Source organism: Alosa pseudoharengus, unplaced genomic scaffold, assembly GCF_046254945.1.
Source record: "Alosa pseudoharengus isolate Yale_2024_CS ecotype anadromous, Long Island Sound unplaced genomic scaffold, YU_APseudo_1.1 YU_APseudo_1.1_scf_18, whole genome shotgun sequence".
Taxonomy (NCBI): domain Eukaryota; kingdom Metazoa; phylum Chordata; class Actinopteri; order Clupeiformes; family Clupeidae; genus Alosa; species Alosa pseudoharengus.
In genome coordinates, this window is record NW_027468650.1 from 33,847,662 (window position 1) to 33,862,234 (window position 14,573).

General features: G+C 41.4%; 1 protein-coding gene across 1 annotated transcript in view; it reads left to right on the top strand.

Annotated features, from left to right (window-relative positions):
• The first annotated feature begins 8,776 nt into the window (after window positions 1-8,776).
• l3mbtl4 (L3MBTL histone methyl-lysine binding protein 4) overlaps window positions 8,777-14,573 on the top strand; it is an 87,954-nt gene continuing 82,157 nt past the window's right edge. Inside the window, exon 1 of the mRNA XM_076291019.1 lies at window positions 8,777-8,824. The gene's annotated coding sequence lies outside the window, so the exon portion shown is untranslated. The remainder of the gene's footprint in view (window positions 8,825-14,573) is intronic.

A 14,573-nucleotide genomic window follows, 5' to 3' on the forward strand; every position in this document is an offset into this window, starting at 1 on the left:
TTGAGATGCATCAAACATAAGAGATGTAACTGGATGGTTTGTGTACCAGAGTTTTGCTATTCCTACAAATCTTTCTTGGTGCCAGTTCAGCATTACAGTACTCTGCTAGTGGTTTCTGCACAGCGTTACTGATTCTCCCATGTGTGCTAGGCCATTTCTGACTGTGACAGTGAAGCGATCGATATCTCGGTTTGTCACAGAGTCTAATGACTGCTTTCAGAGATGCCGGGTGAGCGTGTGGTTTATATCTTGCGTCTCAAGCTCGCCACTAATGGACGTGTAGGTCAGACAGGGTTCTCATATGCCATTAATCAAAACAAAGGCAGACAGAGCTTTCAAAAAAACACAAATAAAGTGATTCTCTCTCATTACACCTTTCCTGCCTGTGTGGCCTGATAGTGGACTGCTTGTCCATTATATTGTATGTATTTGACATGTATATGATTTTTATTCCAACTCCATTTCCCATCTCTGATGATAAGTGTGGTGTGGAAATATCTGAAAGTATGTGTAACCATCCTGCTAGTAAAGGATATCCATGTGCTTGTGTTATTATTTTGGTATTTTGCAGGTGAATAGTCAAGAAAACTTGTCTGCACACTTTAATCCATGCTAGATTCTTTAATACTGTAAAAGGCAGAGCTCTCGGTCATCCGACCATCATCAGAGCATATTTTGCACATTTTGTGGGTAGAAATACAGTGTTGTCATGTTTTTTTTCTAACTGAGATTTATGCAGCTGTGACTGAGTGACACGGGTGACTGAAGTGTAACATCTCATCATGCATGATCTTTAGTTTGATTAATAAAACACTGTTTTCTTCTGCTTGTCGCAGACAGGAAAAAGGAAATACATCTAAACCAGTCACGTCTCACATGCAAATCTACCAGATTCATTTCCTGCTTGCTTTCAACAAACGCTTTCCCTAAACAAACATCTCAGACATTTGAGAACGGCATGATGTGCCCTGATATCAATCTACCAAATCCTGTGTTTCAGGCCAAACTCACGAAGATGTCACCATGTCCTTATTTGCACACGACTCATTCAAATAAAATGCGTTGACTCGGTCAGACAAACACAGGGATGAATTTATCTAAACAGTGATAAGGCCACGCACAGCACACTTCTTTCTGGTGACCTTGTCATTGTACATGAGCATGCAAGACATTTCTCTGCAAAGACTTTCAGTGATTAAATGGCGTAATGTAACAATCACAATCCAAGGACAGAGAGGCATGTCTGTGAGAATGTGCAGATCACTGATCCAATTTCACAATCTAACAACAAAGGCTCATGCCTGAAGTAATATTGCAAAGGATAATGTAAAGACCTCTGATCTGAATACTCTGGAGAACTATTTTTAAAATGCCCCCAATTACAGCATACAATGTTTTTAACAATAGCCTGTGGGGTGATATGACTTTACGTACGCTGATGGTGGGCAGTGTCATGCTGGGACTGGTTCAGTAAAGGGTTCAGATAAGGGACATGTCCATTGTAATGCTATGACTTTTCCAGTGTATGTGCCAGAACACACCCTACATAGGTAAACCAGAGACTTTCTAATGTGGAGACACAGCACTCAAAAAATACTCCATAGAAATGCATGGGGCTAGTTTGTAACGCCAATATGGCCGTTGTCTACACATATCCCACCCCTTCCTCGGCAAAACGTTGACATGTGAAAACATTGAGCCAATCATGTGGTGTGATGTGAATACATTGAGCCAATCATTTGGTGTGTTGTGAAGACATCGTGCCAATCATCTGTGATCTCGCCGCTGGAGCAAGATTGGTGTCGTGAAGCCTTGCGCACGCGCATTTCTGCCGAAATGGATGCCCGACGAGTGCCCAAAAAGCGTTGTCAAATGGCCGCCGAGTGGAGGGACTTGCCTAAAAGGACTTTGGGTAGACAGAACCGCTGAATGAAAGAAAATAAAAATCAACAAGAATTATAATCCTATTACAAGTGACAGTAACAGTATATGTTACTGTATAAGTGTGTCATGTGAGATTAGGCTACTGTATGTGGGATTGTGAGATCTTTTAAAAAAAAAGAAAGCTATGTATAAAGAAATATCCAAGTCCAAGTCTTTCCCTCACACGCACACACACGCACATACACGCACGCACGCACACACACACACACACACACACACACACACACACACACACACACACACACACACACACACACACACACACACACACACACACACACACAGACACACACACAGTAATACTAAGAACACCAACACAGTAGTTGTTTTTGCCAACATTGCCACATCTCCTCTTTCTTAAGGTTGTATTCTCAGAATTCAACACCCTGTTCCACACATGAGCTGAATCAGCGCTCAGTCCTGCACATTCTCTCTGCAAAAATAAATCACGTTTGTCAATTCCATCCCCTACTCTTGCAACTTCTGCGTATAAATGAGTGTGTGCATGTGTGTGTTTGCTTTTGTGTATATGTGTGCTTCTCTGTGTGTGTATTTTCGCTTGTTCGCACACAACATATTGGTTGTGTGTGGGGGTAATGGGGTGTGTGTGTCTGCTTGCCTGCATGTGTGTGTGTATGTGTGAGTGTTTGTGTGTGTGTGTGTGTGTGTGTGTGTGTGTGTGTGTCTGTTTGCCTGCGTGCGTGTGTGTGCATGCGTGTGTAAATGTATGTGGCGCCAGCGTGGGGTGGCACACCAAAATGGGGGGGGGGGTATTTAATAGAAATATATCACATATAATATATAGGGCCAAGAAGAGTTTGGCTCCAAAAATCCTCCATTTTAATGCATTTTCATAAATATATTTTTTAAATGATTATTTTGTTTTCGGAACTGTAATTGGGCACTGCAATGCACTGGGCAATTAAATAACATGACTTATTAATGTTTACAAAAATGGATTTATATCCTTTTTGGAAAAGAGCTCTTCATATGCAAGGCTATATTTCAAGACAGTCTAGCCTACCCATATCTGAGAAAGCATGTGATCATGCTTGCATATATCTTAGGTCAGCCATTATATTAAGGAAAAATACTGCCACCTGAAGCATGCTGGTAGAAATATCTATTCAAAAGCACAGTTGATCTGTGCATGCCATGACCAACTTTTGATTCTTTGATTTGGAAAGCAAGTTCATTATTTTGGGCTGCTATTAGATTTGAATTTCAGCCCAAAGTTGGATAAGCGTATATGTATGTGTGTGTGTGTTCATGTGTGTTTGTGTGTGTATGTGAAGGCCTAGTGTACAGTCACTAAATGAATGTATTGTAAGGCCCCCTATGGACGGAATTCCACGAAACTTGGCATGCATTCAGAGGATGTCAGAACATCCTCTGATCCTACACCTCCAATTTTGTGCAGTTTGGACCCTATCAGCCAGAGATACCTACGACTAATTTTTGTTCATTTTTATCTAGGTGGCACTATACATCAAATGAGTGGTTATGGGATGGGCTGACATGGCCCTTTGGGACCAACATACAAAAAAAAATGTGATCCTCCTAGGCCCTATGGTTCTCGAGATATTCACAGAAAATTGTGTCCGCCTGACCCTCCTTTTGTCCGTCTGGCGGGAGGGCGACGGATCAAAACGAAAAACAGTTCCGTGTCATCCTTGTGGGGCTACATGCCCAACAAATTTCGTGGACCCCGGTCTTTTAGAGGACCACATTTTTTAAGTATGTTTGTCTCAAGGGGCCATGTCAACCCATCCCATAACCACTCATTTGATGTATAGCGCCACCTAGTTAAAAATGAAAAAGCAAAAACGAGGCATTGTAATCGCAGGTATCTTTGGCTGACAGGTTCAAACTGCATGGAATTGTAGGATCATTATGACACCTTCTGAATGCATGCTAAGTTTTGTGGAATTCCGCTAATGAGGGACCATACAATAAAGGAATATATGTGTACATTTATTGACTGTACACTATGCATGCACACACACACACACAGTCATTAACACACGGAAACACACACATAAAGATACATACACACACATGCAGGCACACACACACGTAACAACACATAAAGATACATGTACATATGCAGGCACACACACACACACACACACACAAACACACACACACACACACACACACACACACACACACACACACACACACACACACACACACACACACACACACACACACACACACACACACACACACACACACACACACACACACACACACACACACACACACACACACACAAGCACAGACACACCGTGGCCTAGGTTAGCGCTTCGGACTTGTAACCGGAGGGTTGCCGGTTCGAACCCCGACCAGTAGGCACGGCTGAAGTGCCCTTGAGCAAGGCACCTAACCCCTCACTGCTCCCCGAGCGCCGCTGTTGTTGCAGGCAGCTCACTGCGCCGGGATTAGTGTGTGCTTCACCTCACTGTGTGTTCACTGTGCGTTCACTGTGTGCTGAGTGTGTTTCACTAATTCACGGATTGGGATAAATGCAGAGACCAAATTTCCCTCACGGGATCAAAAGAGTATATATACTTATACTATACACACACATAAACACACACAAGCACAGACACACACACACAGAGAGAGACGTACAGGCATGCATGCACAAACACACCCACAAGCACACACACACACACACAAACATGCACACACACACACACACACACACACACACACTGATGCAGTGATCATGAAGCCCAAGACAAATTCCCTCTTGGGGACAATAAAGTATACTTTACTTTACTTTACTTTACACACACACGCACAGACACATAAAACACACACACGTAGGCAAGCAGACACACGCACACACACACACACACACACACACACACACACACCATTACCCCCACACACACACTCACAAGCGAAAACGCACACACAGAGAAGCATTATACACAAAAGCAAATGCACACATGCACACACTAATTTACATACAAAAACGTTGTAAGAGTAGGGGATGGAGTAGGAGATGGAGACAAATTGTCATGTGTGATTTATTTTTGTGGAGAGACTGTGCAGGACTGGGCGGCGGTCATATTTTGTACCGCTCTGCGTAATGGCGCGCCATACAAATGAATACATTTATTCTGTTTCTGCTTCATGCAGCCTAAGTCAGGACGATCTGAAGCTCGGGAAAGATTCGAATTCATGTCAAACGACTGCCCCCTACAGTCGTTTATGTCTGACAGATATCGCCAAATTGCACCTTGAATTGCAATGAAATAATTATCATTATCCGTATACGGCTTTTGACTGGTGACATCTGATATCATATTCTCAAATGTTGCATTCTTAATAATACAGCGTTTTTGTGCCCTGTGAGTTTTGTGCCCGGCATGCATAATTCATATCACCAGATTAGATATAAATAAATAATTGAGAGGTCTTCCATTCTCGCTTGTAATCACAGACTCATAATTCCTTGTTCAGTCTTTGTGGACCTTCCAGACTATATATTCTGTATCAGGCTATATTTTCTTAAGTGCAGTTAGTTAACTACATTTTGAGGGATGCAATCATAGATGCAATGGTCGTCGCATGTCGTCTTTGCATGACGAGACGGCGTTATCGGGGACATGTTATTCTAGTGACCTTATAGCACCCCCTGGTGTCGAATAATGTGCATGTGCTTACAAAGTGGATGCAAAGTTTTCTGATTCCCGCGAGTGAATCTCATTATATGCATAGCGTGGTTGGAGAAGGTCAGGAGAAAAATGTGGAAGCATAGATTCTTTTCATTGAATTATACAATCACAACATATTGATTAAAAAAAGAAAAATACCAGGGTTGCAAATCAAAAAATAACCATTGGAACATCTTGATCACCCACACGTTTTACAAGTTTTGGCATGTTGAATAATTAAAAATAAGGTCAAAAATATTGGAAATCTTTTAGATATTTTGAGCTTCACTTTAATTGCCTGCCAACATGAAGTTTCTGGTTTCAGAATAAGAGTGACAGCCAATTATTACTCTATCATTAATCTCATGCATCTTGTATTGCTTTTCTTACACTCTCCTGTATCTATCAACCTCTGCCTGAAGCTACTGTAGCTTGTGTAGTGAAGAAGTAGAATTGCTTTGGAACCTTTTTGGAAAACAGACATGTCTTCCAAATGCTTTAAGACACATCTCCAGTGCACAGAAGACACAAGTCATGTCATGTCATCCTTCCTTCTTTCCACCCCTTTCTCTTTCTTCCCTCTGTCTCTGTCTCTATCTTTATCTCTCTCTCTCTCTCTCTCTCTCTCTCTATAATCAAGATGTAGCCGAGTCTTTCTCTTTCTCTCTCTCCATGTGCGGAGGAGTGAGTAGTGAGAAAAGGCCTGTTGCAAACGTCCTCAGTGAGCAACATTATAAGGTTAGCTTTTGCCATGCAGAAACACCCTCTCTCAAACACTTTGCATGGCTATGTATATCTGCTTTTGTTTTTCCCCCTTACATCCTACCTTTCACTTCCCTCATATGATAAACATAAAATACACAATTATGTCTCTCTCCTGCATTGATGCACCTACGGCCGAATTACAGCAGTGGCGTTATCCTTTATCATCCCCACTCCCACTCTCATGTCATATTGCTTACATATTTACAGTATTCGATTTATATTTTCTGGCATTTAGTACAGAACTGTTAACTGTTCATACTACAATAAACACTTTTTGTCTTTGCCAACAATTTTACAAAACAGATACAAATCTCCGTTGACACACTAAAGGGCATCAAGAACAAAAATATTTGGGTGTGAGAGTGAGAGAGAGAGAGAGAGAGAGAGAGAGACAGAGGTTCTGTATATTGTTCTTTTAAAAGATTCTGTTTTCAATTACACAAATCAAATACATTGTATGCTCTAACAAGAATGAAAAGGAAGGCAAGAAAACATCTGTGACAGAAAATCCATAATCCTCCTCTTGCCAGGTAGCACTTTTTCCACTTGGGTTAAACACAGAGCAGGAAAGATTGGCAGCATGATGGAAAAAAGCATTGAAGAGTAGCAACTGAGGTGGAATATCCCAACTTCTCTCTTCCACCTGAAGGTAGCTCCAGCAGCTGCATATCCGATGACAGTGCCCGATCCATACAGGATATTGTTTAAAGGACTCATTGCCAGCTGCTGCTATAGCAATGCTGTGCCACCTGTCTGTGCCAAGGAAGAGCCCCTGGCAGCAGCAGCAACACTGGCAGTTCTGCTGAGCCCTCTCCGAATGGGGGCTGTCAGAAAGACAGAAAGACAGAAAGAGCCCCTTGCTCTCTCGCTCTCTTGTCCCAAAGGATGTCACCCCCCCCTCCGACTGACCCCACTCCACACACACCCCCTCTCTCATCCCTCAACCGCCCTCACCACTTCCTCCAAACTACCATCTGTTCTTTTTCATGCCTTTGTGAGCATCCCTCAAGTTGTCTGTTTTGGATGGGTGTGTGTGTGTGTATGTGTGTGTATGTGTGTGTGGGGGGGGGGTCTCGTCTGGTTGGCCTTCACTTAATGTGTTGATAAATGAGTTTGCTCTATTCATTTATCTGGGCATCTGCACAGGGCTTATCCTCCTTGGTTAGCATCTGCATACTGAGCAGGAGGCAAAGCTTCAAGTCAAAGGGAAATGGTCCAAGACATGAGTCTGTGTTCAATATTCCAACACACACTGTCAGATGTAGCTTTGTCCCAATACTCTATGTTTAGTCTTCAAATGAATACTCTAATGTTTATGTCTCACAATGAGGGAAGGACGTTTCCTACACATTGGTAAATGGCATGCTGAGAATGCAGACAGATTTCACTGAGTATGAGATAAGATAAAATAGCTGAAATACATGAATATAAGAGCTATCAAACTCACTCAACTCTTTTGATGAAAAATACCTTGTCTGCAAAAAATACTAGTTTATTCCTTGAGCAAGGGAATTTTAGATATGATATAAGCAGAGCAGCACAGATTTAGTTATTTAGATTTAGATATAGCATACAACCAGTATTTAATATTTGTGAATGTATTTTATTTGTCTGCTGGAAAAACTGCATGATTTGATATCATACTTTTATATAATACAAATTAACACTTACAGTAGCACTAGTAGTATGTGAGTGCTTCTGAGTCTCTCACAATAGGCTCACAGGTCATAAAACATAATGAATATATTCCTGCACCTCATCTGGTAAATCAAAATGCTAAAAGTCACAAGTACATGCTCAATGTGTCTACTTGTTGAGCCAAAAAGCCATAGGCCTAATTATTTAAAACTATGCATTTTCATTCTATCACAGTATTGGTGAGTAGACAGCTGCATATTGATACAATTTATACCCTTACCTAAATGATGATTGAGAGTTCATGTAATGTTTATCTTACCACAGCAGGTTCCATCAGTGGTGCATCATCACCCTTAGGGTTATTGCAGATAAATTCAAACTTACAGTAAATGGTTATTATCTGTAATGGAATGTGTGTGTCTCACTGTGTGCATTCCATTTGCACGCACCTTGTTGGCATAGCCTACATAGTGAATTTGCAGGCAATATGAAAAAGGCCATTTGTAGTCCTAGAACTGTCATTGTCATAATTTATGTTTTTGTATGATAAGCCTACATGTCTGGAGAATTATTTCAAAGATGTGTGTAGCATGACGAATAGCCTATTGGCAAAACCTTACTTTTCTACGTTTATTATTAATTTACTTTTTTTTCTCTATACTTGCCCTCGTCGTTCACACCTGCTGAAGTCCCATCTAATATTTAGTTTTACCTCCAGTAGAGGGCTGTTCTGGAGCATGCGCAAAGCATCGAAAGAACCCTGTTTCTGCTGTCACAACGTTGAGGGGTAAACCGACTGCGAGTGGGTAAGGAATTAATAATTTCATACAACCTCTGGGTTACTGTAGTTTGTTTTTAGGGATGACGAATCACACACTTTAGGAAAGCTCCACAAATTGATATGAACACAATTCGAAGTCGTGGTCGCCTTCACATTTCGTATTTAAATGCGTTGAGATGGCTATCCTTGCTAATCTCATGTTTTCTCCTATTAAGCAAGCTAACATATAATAAGATGCCCCTTCTTTCAGATGATGACCCAATAGATACAAAGAATACTCCGCAATGGCGTTAAAGTCCTCATTTTGTCGATATTTAATGATCAAACATATGACATATTAGTGTAAACATTGCGAAGCTAGCTTGACTTGCTAAGTGAAACTATAATTCTGCACTCGGAAATGTTTCCTTTGGACATTTTTTTTCACGCCACCAATTTTGTATGCTACAATTAAAACTCTTCCTCGTGAACTGAAATTCCTTGCCAGTTTGTGTTTGCACTTAATATGGGAAGAGGTTTATCGCCAAACTAAATAGTTTTATTTTTGTTATAACCCATATTCTATGTGTAGCCTATCACTTTATTCTGTATTTTTATTTTGTTTTCCATTTGGGTGGAGTGGTGTCCACTAGTAATTGTATGTTTGTTTTTCCATAAGTCTGAACTAGCATCCTTACCATTCTTAATAAAATAGGCTATGTAATTTTTCCGAACGTTCCAGGCAAATAATACTGTAAACCTGCGTCCCTTTTTTTGCGTTTGCTTACCAACTTTGTAACTGTTTTGAACAGCAGGCTTTGTTGCATTCTAGCCTACTTTGTTTTTGTTTCTAGTTAGATTACATTTAGTAAGCATAGATGGCTATGTTTAAGAAAAATAACCTCAGCACAGGTAGGTTAAGGTCTCTTTCTTTTTTTTTTCTTTAAAGAAACGTATTGAGTAATGTTAATTTATTAAGTTATTAGCATTGAAAACAAGTGGAAGAAGAAAGCAGACAAACGGAAAGTGTGCACCTGTTGAGTTTTAGACAACAAAAACACAACCTAATAACTGCATGCTCCTAATTAAGCATACTTGTTACAGCACAATTTTAAAAGTCCTAAAAGTGGGTTTTTGAAAGATCAAGTGGGTCTGGACTGACCACAGCTACTTTGGCTAAGCATGGGTCAGTAAGCTTGGTGTAATAGCTTTATTCTGTTCTACCACCAAATTTAGGTATCTTTTCTTTTCTTTTCTTTGTGAGAGTTTGTCTTGTTTATTTTTTCTTGAATGATGTGAAATGGTTTGTGAAGGAGTGGTCTTCTCTCTGTAGCCTAGGCTACTGTAGATAAATACATCTCAGAGGAGGCTTGTTGAGCTATTTTATAGTGAGGTCAATGTCGGGAAGTAGTTCATAATGCTTCCTGCTTCTCGCTGTTTGTATGGCTGTCGCACGGTACTTCCTGTTCAACTGTATTAAGATTATACATGAATTTTGGGTGTACCGAGAGGGGCTCTCACAAACATTTTAAACTTTCACTGAAAATGAAAATTATAGATTTCTTCAGTTGTAACCCCCCACAAATGTCCTATCCAGGCTAAGTCTTACTTAGAGAGTGAGTTTGCAACAAAGATGGGGAATTTTCCACTAGCATGCCAGGCAATAGCAGAGAGCATATTACATACTCAGCCTTCTCACTCACTCACAGGAGTCAGGACTCATTTTCTGTTGATTGCTTAACAACCTCCCTGGAGCCTTTTTAGCTCTAAGATGCTAAAGGTATTGGGCATGAGGTCCTCTGATCTTGAATCTGAAGATAAACGAGTGAGCTTGGATCTTTGATGTGTTGTGTCTATCCAGTGGTGCTTCTCATTCCACACTTGGCATCTACACAATGTTGCCAGCTGCAAAGTTGCACAGTTAGTTTGCATTTTTATCTGATGTAGAAACTCCTTCCTCTGCCAGACATTGCATTTCTGAAATAAGCTTAAATGTATTAATGAGTCAAACTGAAGTAGCTTAAATGGTGCCATCGTTTAGGCTATTTTCGTTTATATTCAGTGGAGCATTTCCTTCTAATGGGAGCCAAATGGCTCTGTGGGTTTTTAATTGAAAACCAAAACAAATTAGTCATCAGTCATCTTCATGGATAGGGAGTGGGGTTGTTTTATGTTGTTATTGCTTCACATTAACACTGAAAGTTGGCAGGTGCATAGTGTCATTGGGTCGCGTTCCTTTGAGAGCCCAGGGTAGCCACTATAGCAATTAAACAACAGGTTTGTGTGCTGAAGAATACACAGTGGCCTACTCTTTGACCCTTTTTCTCACTCTGTTTCTGGTACAGTAAGTGCAGTGAGTGTTGCCAAGATAGTTTACCTGATCTTAGTCTGTAATACCAGATGATCATAGTTGTTTCATATTTATGCTGCTCCTGCTTTCCAGAGTTCCTGAAAACAGTTTATCAGATGGTAGATAAGATCAGTCGTCTGTCTGCTGATGTTTTCTGTTGTTGTTTGGTGGTCAATGGTGAAAAGACGAAAAAGCGACCCTCTCTGTGCACGGCCTGTCTGTCCATTGTTTTACATTTGAATGGGAGGAAAGAAAAGGACACATCAGGGGCACATGAATGTTGCTCAGCTCCTAAAGATGTTGGCAAATGTCAAATGCCTGAAAACAGTACTGCTTTGAATTCCACACACTGCCTCACAAAAGTGAATGTCGTCCATTCACGTGGCATGGTATTCATTTTAAAAAAGGGGAAAAAAGCATAAATGAGAATCTTTTTTTAGCCCTACTCAAACAAAAGGGACAGCTGTGAGTGATTCTGTTGAAAAACGGCTCATAAGCTTAATTTAGTCCGCTATTGACTTTTACGTCAGAAGTTGGTGTGTGTTGATGCTCTGATTCCACCTGAGCATTTAAACTATTATGATCGAGTAGATAATGTGTCGGCTGCATCCACTTGGTGTCTGTTTGCTTACTAAGTCTGTTTGTTTTGTTTAAGTTAAACTTCAAATGCCTCTCACCAGGGATGCTGCTAACGTTTGGCGACTTAAGATATATTTGTGATAGAATATTGTTATGTCTTCGGAAGGCATCTCATTAATGATAATGATAATGGTGGTTTTTATGATCTGAGGTCCCCCGTTAGTGCCAGCCCCCCCAGCGACACACACACACACACACACACACACACACACACACACACACACATACACACACACACACACACACACCTACAACACCCCTGCCTCCAACCTGACTTAGCCTAGGCTACTGTCTTTCTGTCTGTACAGACTGTACTGTACCTGTAGCTGAACTGGTAGAACAAGGTGTTAACAAGTCAAGGTTATTTGTTCACTACCGCAGACATTGGTAAAGAGTAGCATTGACTTTGGTAGAATGTGCTCCTTGACACTAAGTGTTACGTTGATCTGTGTAACAATATGTTATTTGAGAAAATATGAATGTAAATGAAAAAAAAAATGCAGTTTATCAGTTTTGATTATGGATTGTAAAGCAATCTACAGAATATGTAACTTGCTGCATTGTGGAAGAAACGTGAGAAAATAAAGTGGAATAGGGATGTTTTATTGTAGGGTACTTTGATGCAGACAGCATCTGTTTTTTAAGGTCTCATCCAGGACAGTTAACACAGTGATCTGGTCCTTGGTGTGCCATCATTCCAGATCCAAGCGCAGTCCGCTGCAGTGTGTACTGTGGAAAATGGGACCGACCGCGTTTCATTTGCTGTCCATTCCCATCCAGCTGTGATCCTCATGTAGCCTAGCAGACATGGCCCGAACCGTAACCAGCAGCAGGGACGCTTAATCCCTGTCAAGTCCCGAATGAGAGACGCTTCCAATTAGACAACATCCCCACAGTTTGCCCCTAACCATGTATACCCCCTCCCCTCAATCTGAAAAAGGTGGCTCTTCATCTGTAGTAATTTGTGGTAGATTGAATCCCATGGTAAACCCTTGCCTCTTCCTGCTGCCTGCTTGCATTGCAGTGACCAACGTCAAAACACAAGTCTGGTCTTTATAGACCCACTCAGCAGACAGCCACCTTCAATTTCCAAAAGTAGTTTTTTTTTATTATTTTTTTTATTTAAAAAAACCCCCAAACAAATTGCCTCCATGTTCTTCCATTGTGTGCGCCTGGTGTGGTTGTGTGGAGGGGTGTTGGGGAAAGGCCTGCACTCCAGTGGCCTCGTGGTCGCTGTTGTTGAAATCCAATTACCCCGCGTGGCACGTTTTTGTCACAACATGTGCAGATGTTAATCACTCATCGAGGTCCTGTCTCTCTCTGATGGATGATGCGCCCGGCGCGCATGATGTCCATAGAGCGACTGCATACCCCCCTCAACCACACACACGCACCGTTAGAGAAGAGGTGGACATCAGCTGACAAGCTGGTCTGCGGGCCCATTAAGTTTTTCTATAGCACTGAAAGAGGACCAGGGTGTTTGCTGAATACAGGAACTAAAACCTGAGCTTCATCTCCACCATCCCCACCCATCCCATACACACTCCTTCTTCCTTGTGCCCAAATGGAAGGGGTGGGTGGTCTGATAAAAGATATTGTTGCCTGAGACAAAACATTATTAATCGTCTAATAGGCTGAAAGCATGAGGAAGGGGGAAAAAGCACTGGACTTAGTGCAAATCTGCAGATGCAAATGAACGGCATTGCTGCAGGGAGAGGGAAGCCTCAGCTTGGTTCTACCCCGCTGCTTGTTTGAGTTCACCTCATCAGCTAAAGAAGGACAAAAAAGGCCATGGGTCGAAAAACAATATTGATTTCTATGAACGATATTTGAGTCGACGGATTAAACACTTGCAGAGTGGATCCTGACGAGAGGACCGTGAGAGTCTAGACCGCTTGTTGATCCTCTCAGGTGTCTGATTTGGTCTGATAAGATTCCCGTAATAATTTACGGGGAAGCACAGTGATAAGCGAGATAGGAATCTATAAACATGGTAGGCACTGACATTTAATATGCACCTTAACAGCTGAAAGGTGGATGTCTTGAATTCCCCCAAAAAGCCTGAGTGAGATGGACGGTCTCCGATGACGTGGAGATTAAAGGACATCGGCACGCAGTGGACCGCAACTACAAATGAATAATGAGCTCACCCGCTGATGTGTCAGAGATATGTCTTCTTCATCGCTGTCTATGGAGCACCTAAATGTAATACACTCAGATTAAGGGAGATTACGGTTTATCTTTTTACCTGATGGGCTTACAGTGAGTGAGAGCAACAGTTGTTCAGAATGTAGTGTGTCTTCACAGAGTCAAAGTGCCAGCAATTACCCCACTGAAGCGCCTAACCAGAGAGAAGGGGATCTGATTTAGAGTTGGCTGAAGGACTTTAAGGATCTCAGAGACAGGCTGAATTGTGACTTGATTGCAAAAGCAGTTTTTTGATTCCCTCATTTTTAACCTAGATTTTATCGTCTTTGTAATAGAAGTGTTTGAGCAAGCGCAGAATAATCAGACGTTGTCTCTATTTTGCTGGAAACAAAAGGAATCAGATGGATTCTCTTCTGGCTCTGCTGGCGTCTGTCTCCTCTTTGCTCTCTATTAGGCTGCAGATTAGTGGCTGATGTTTGCGTAAGGTTTTACTCCCAAAGCCTTGACAAATGTTAATAAGTGTGATGAAAAAACTCTGGCAGAAAACAATACTGATGCATATAATGAAAAATACTCATCTGGAGTGAAGAGTAAAAAGACAAGTCTAGTTCAGTTTTGCTTAAACTAATATCTGTCTTGTCGTATCAATAAAATGCTT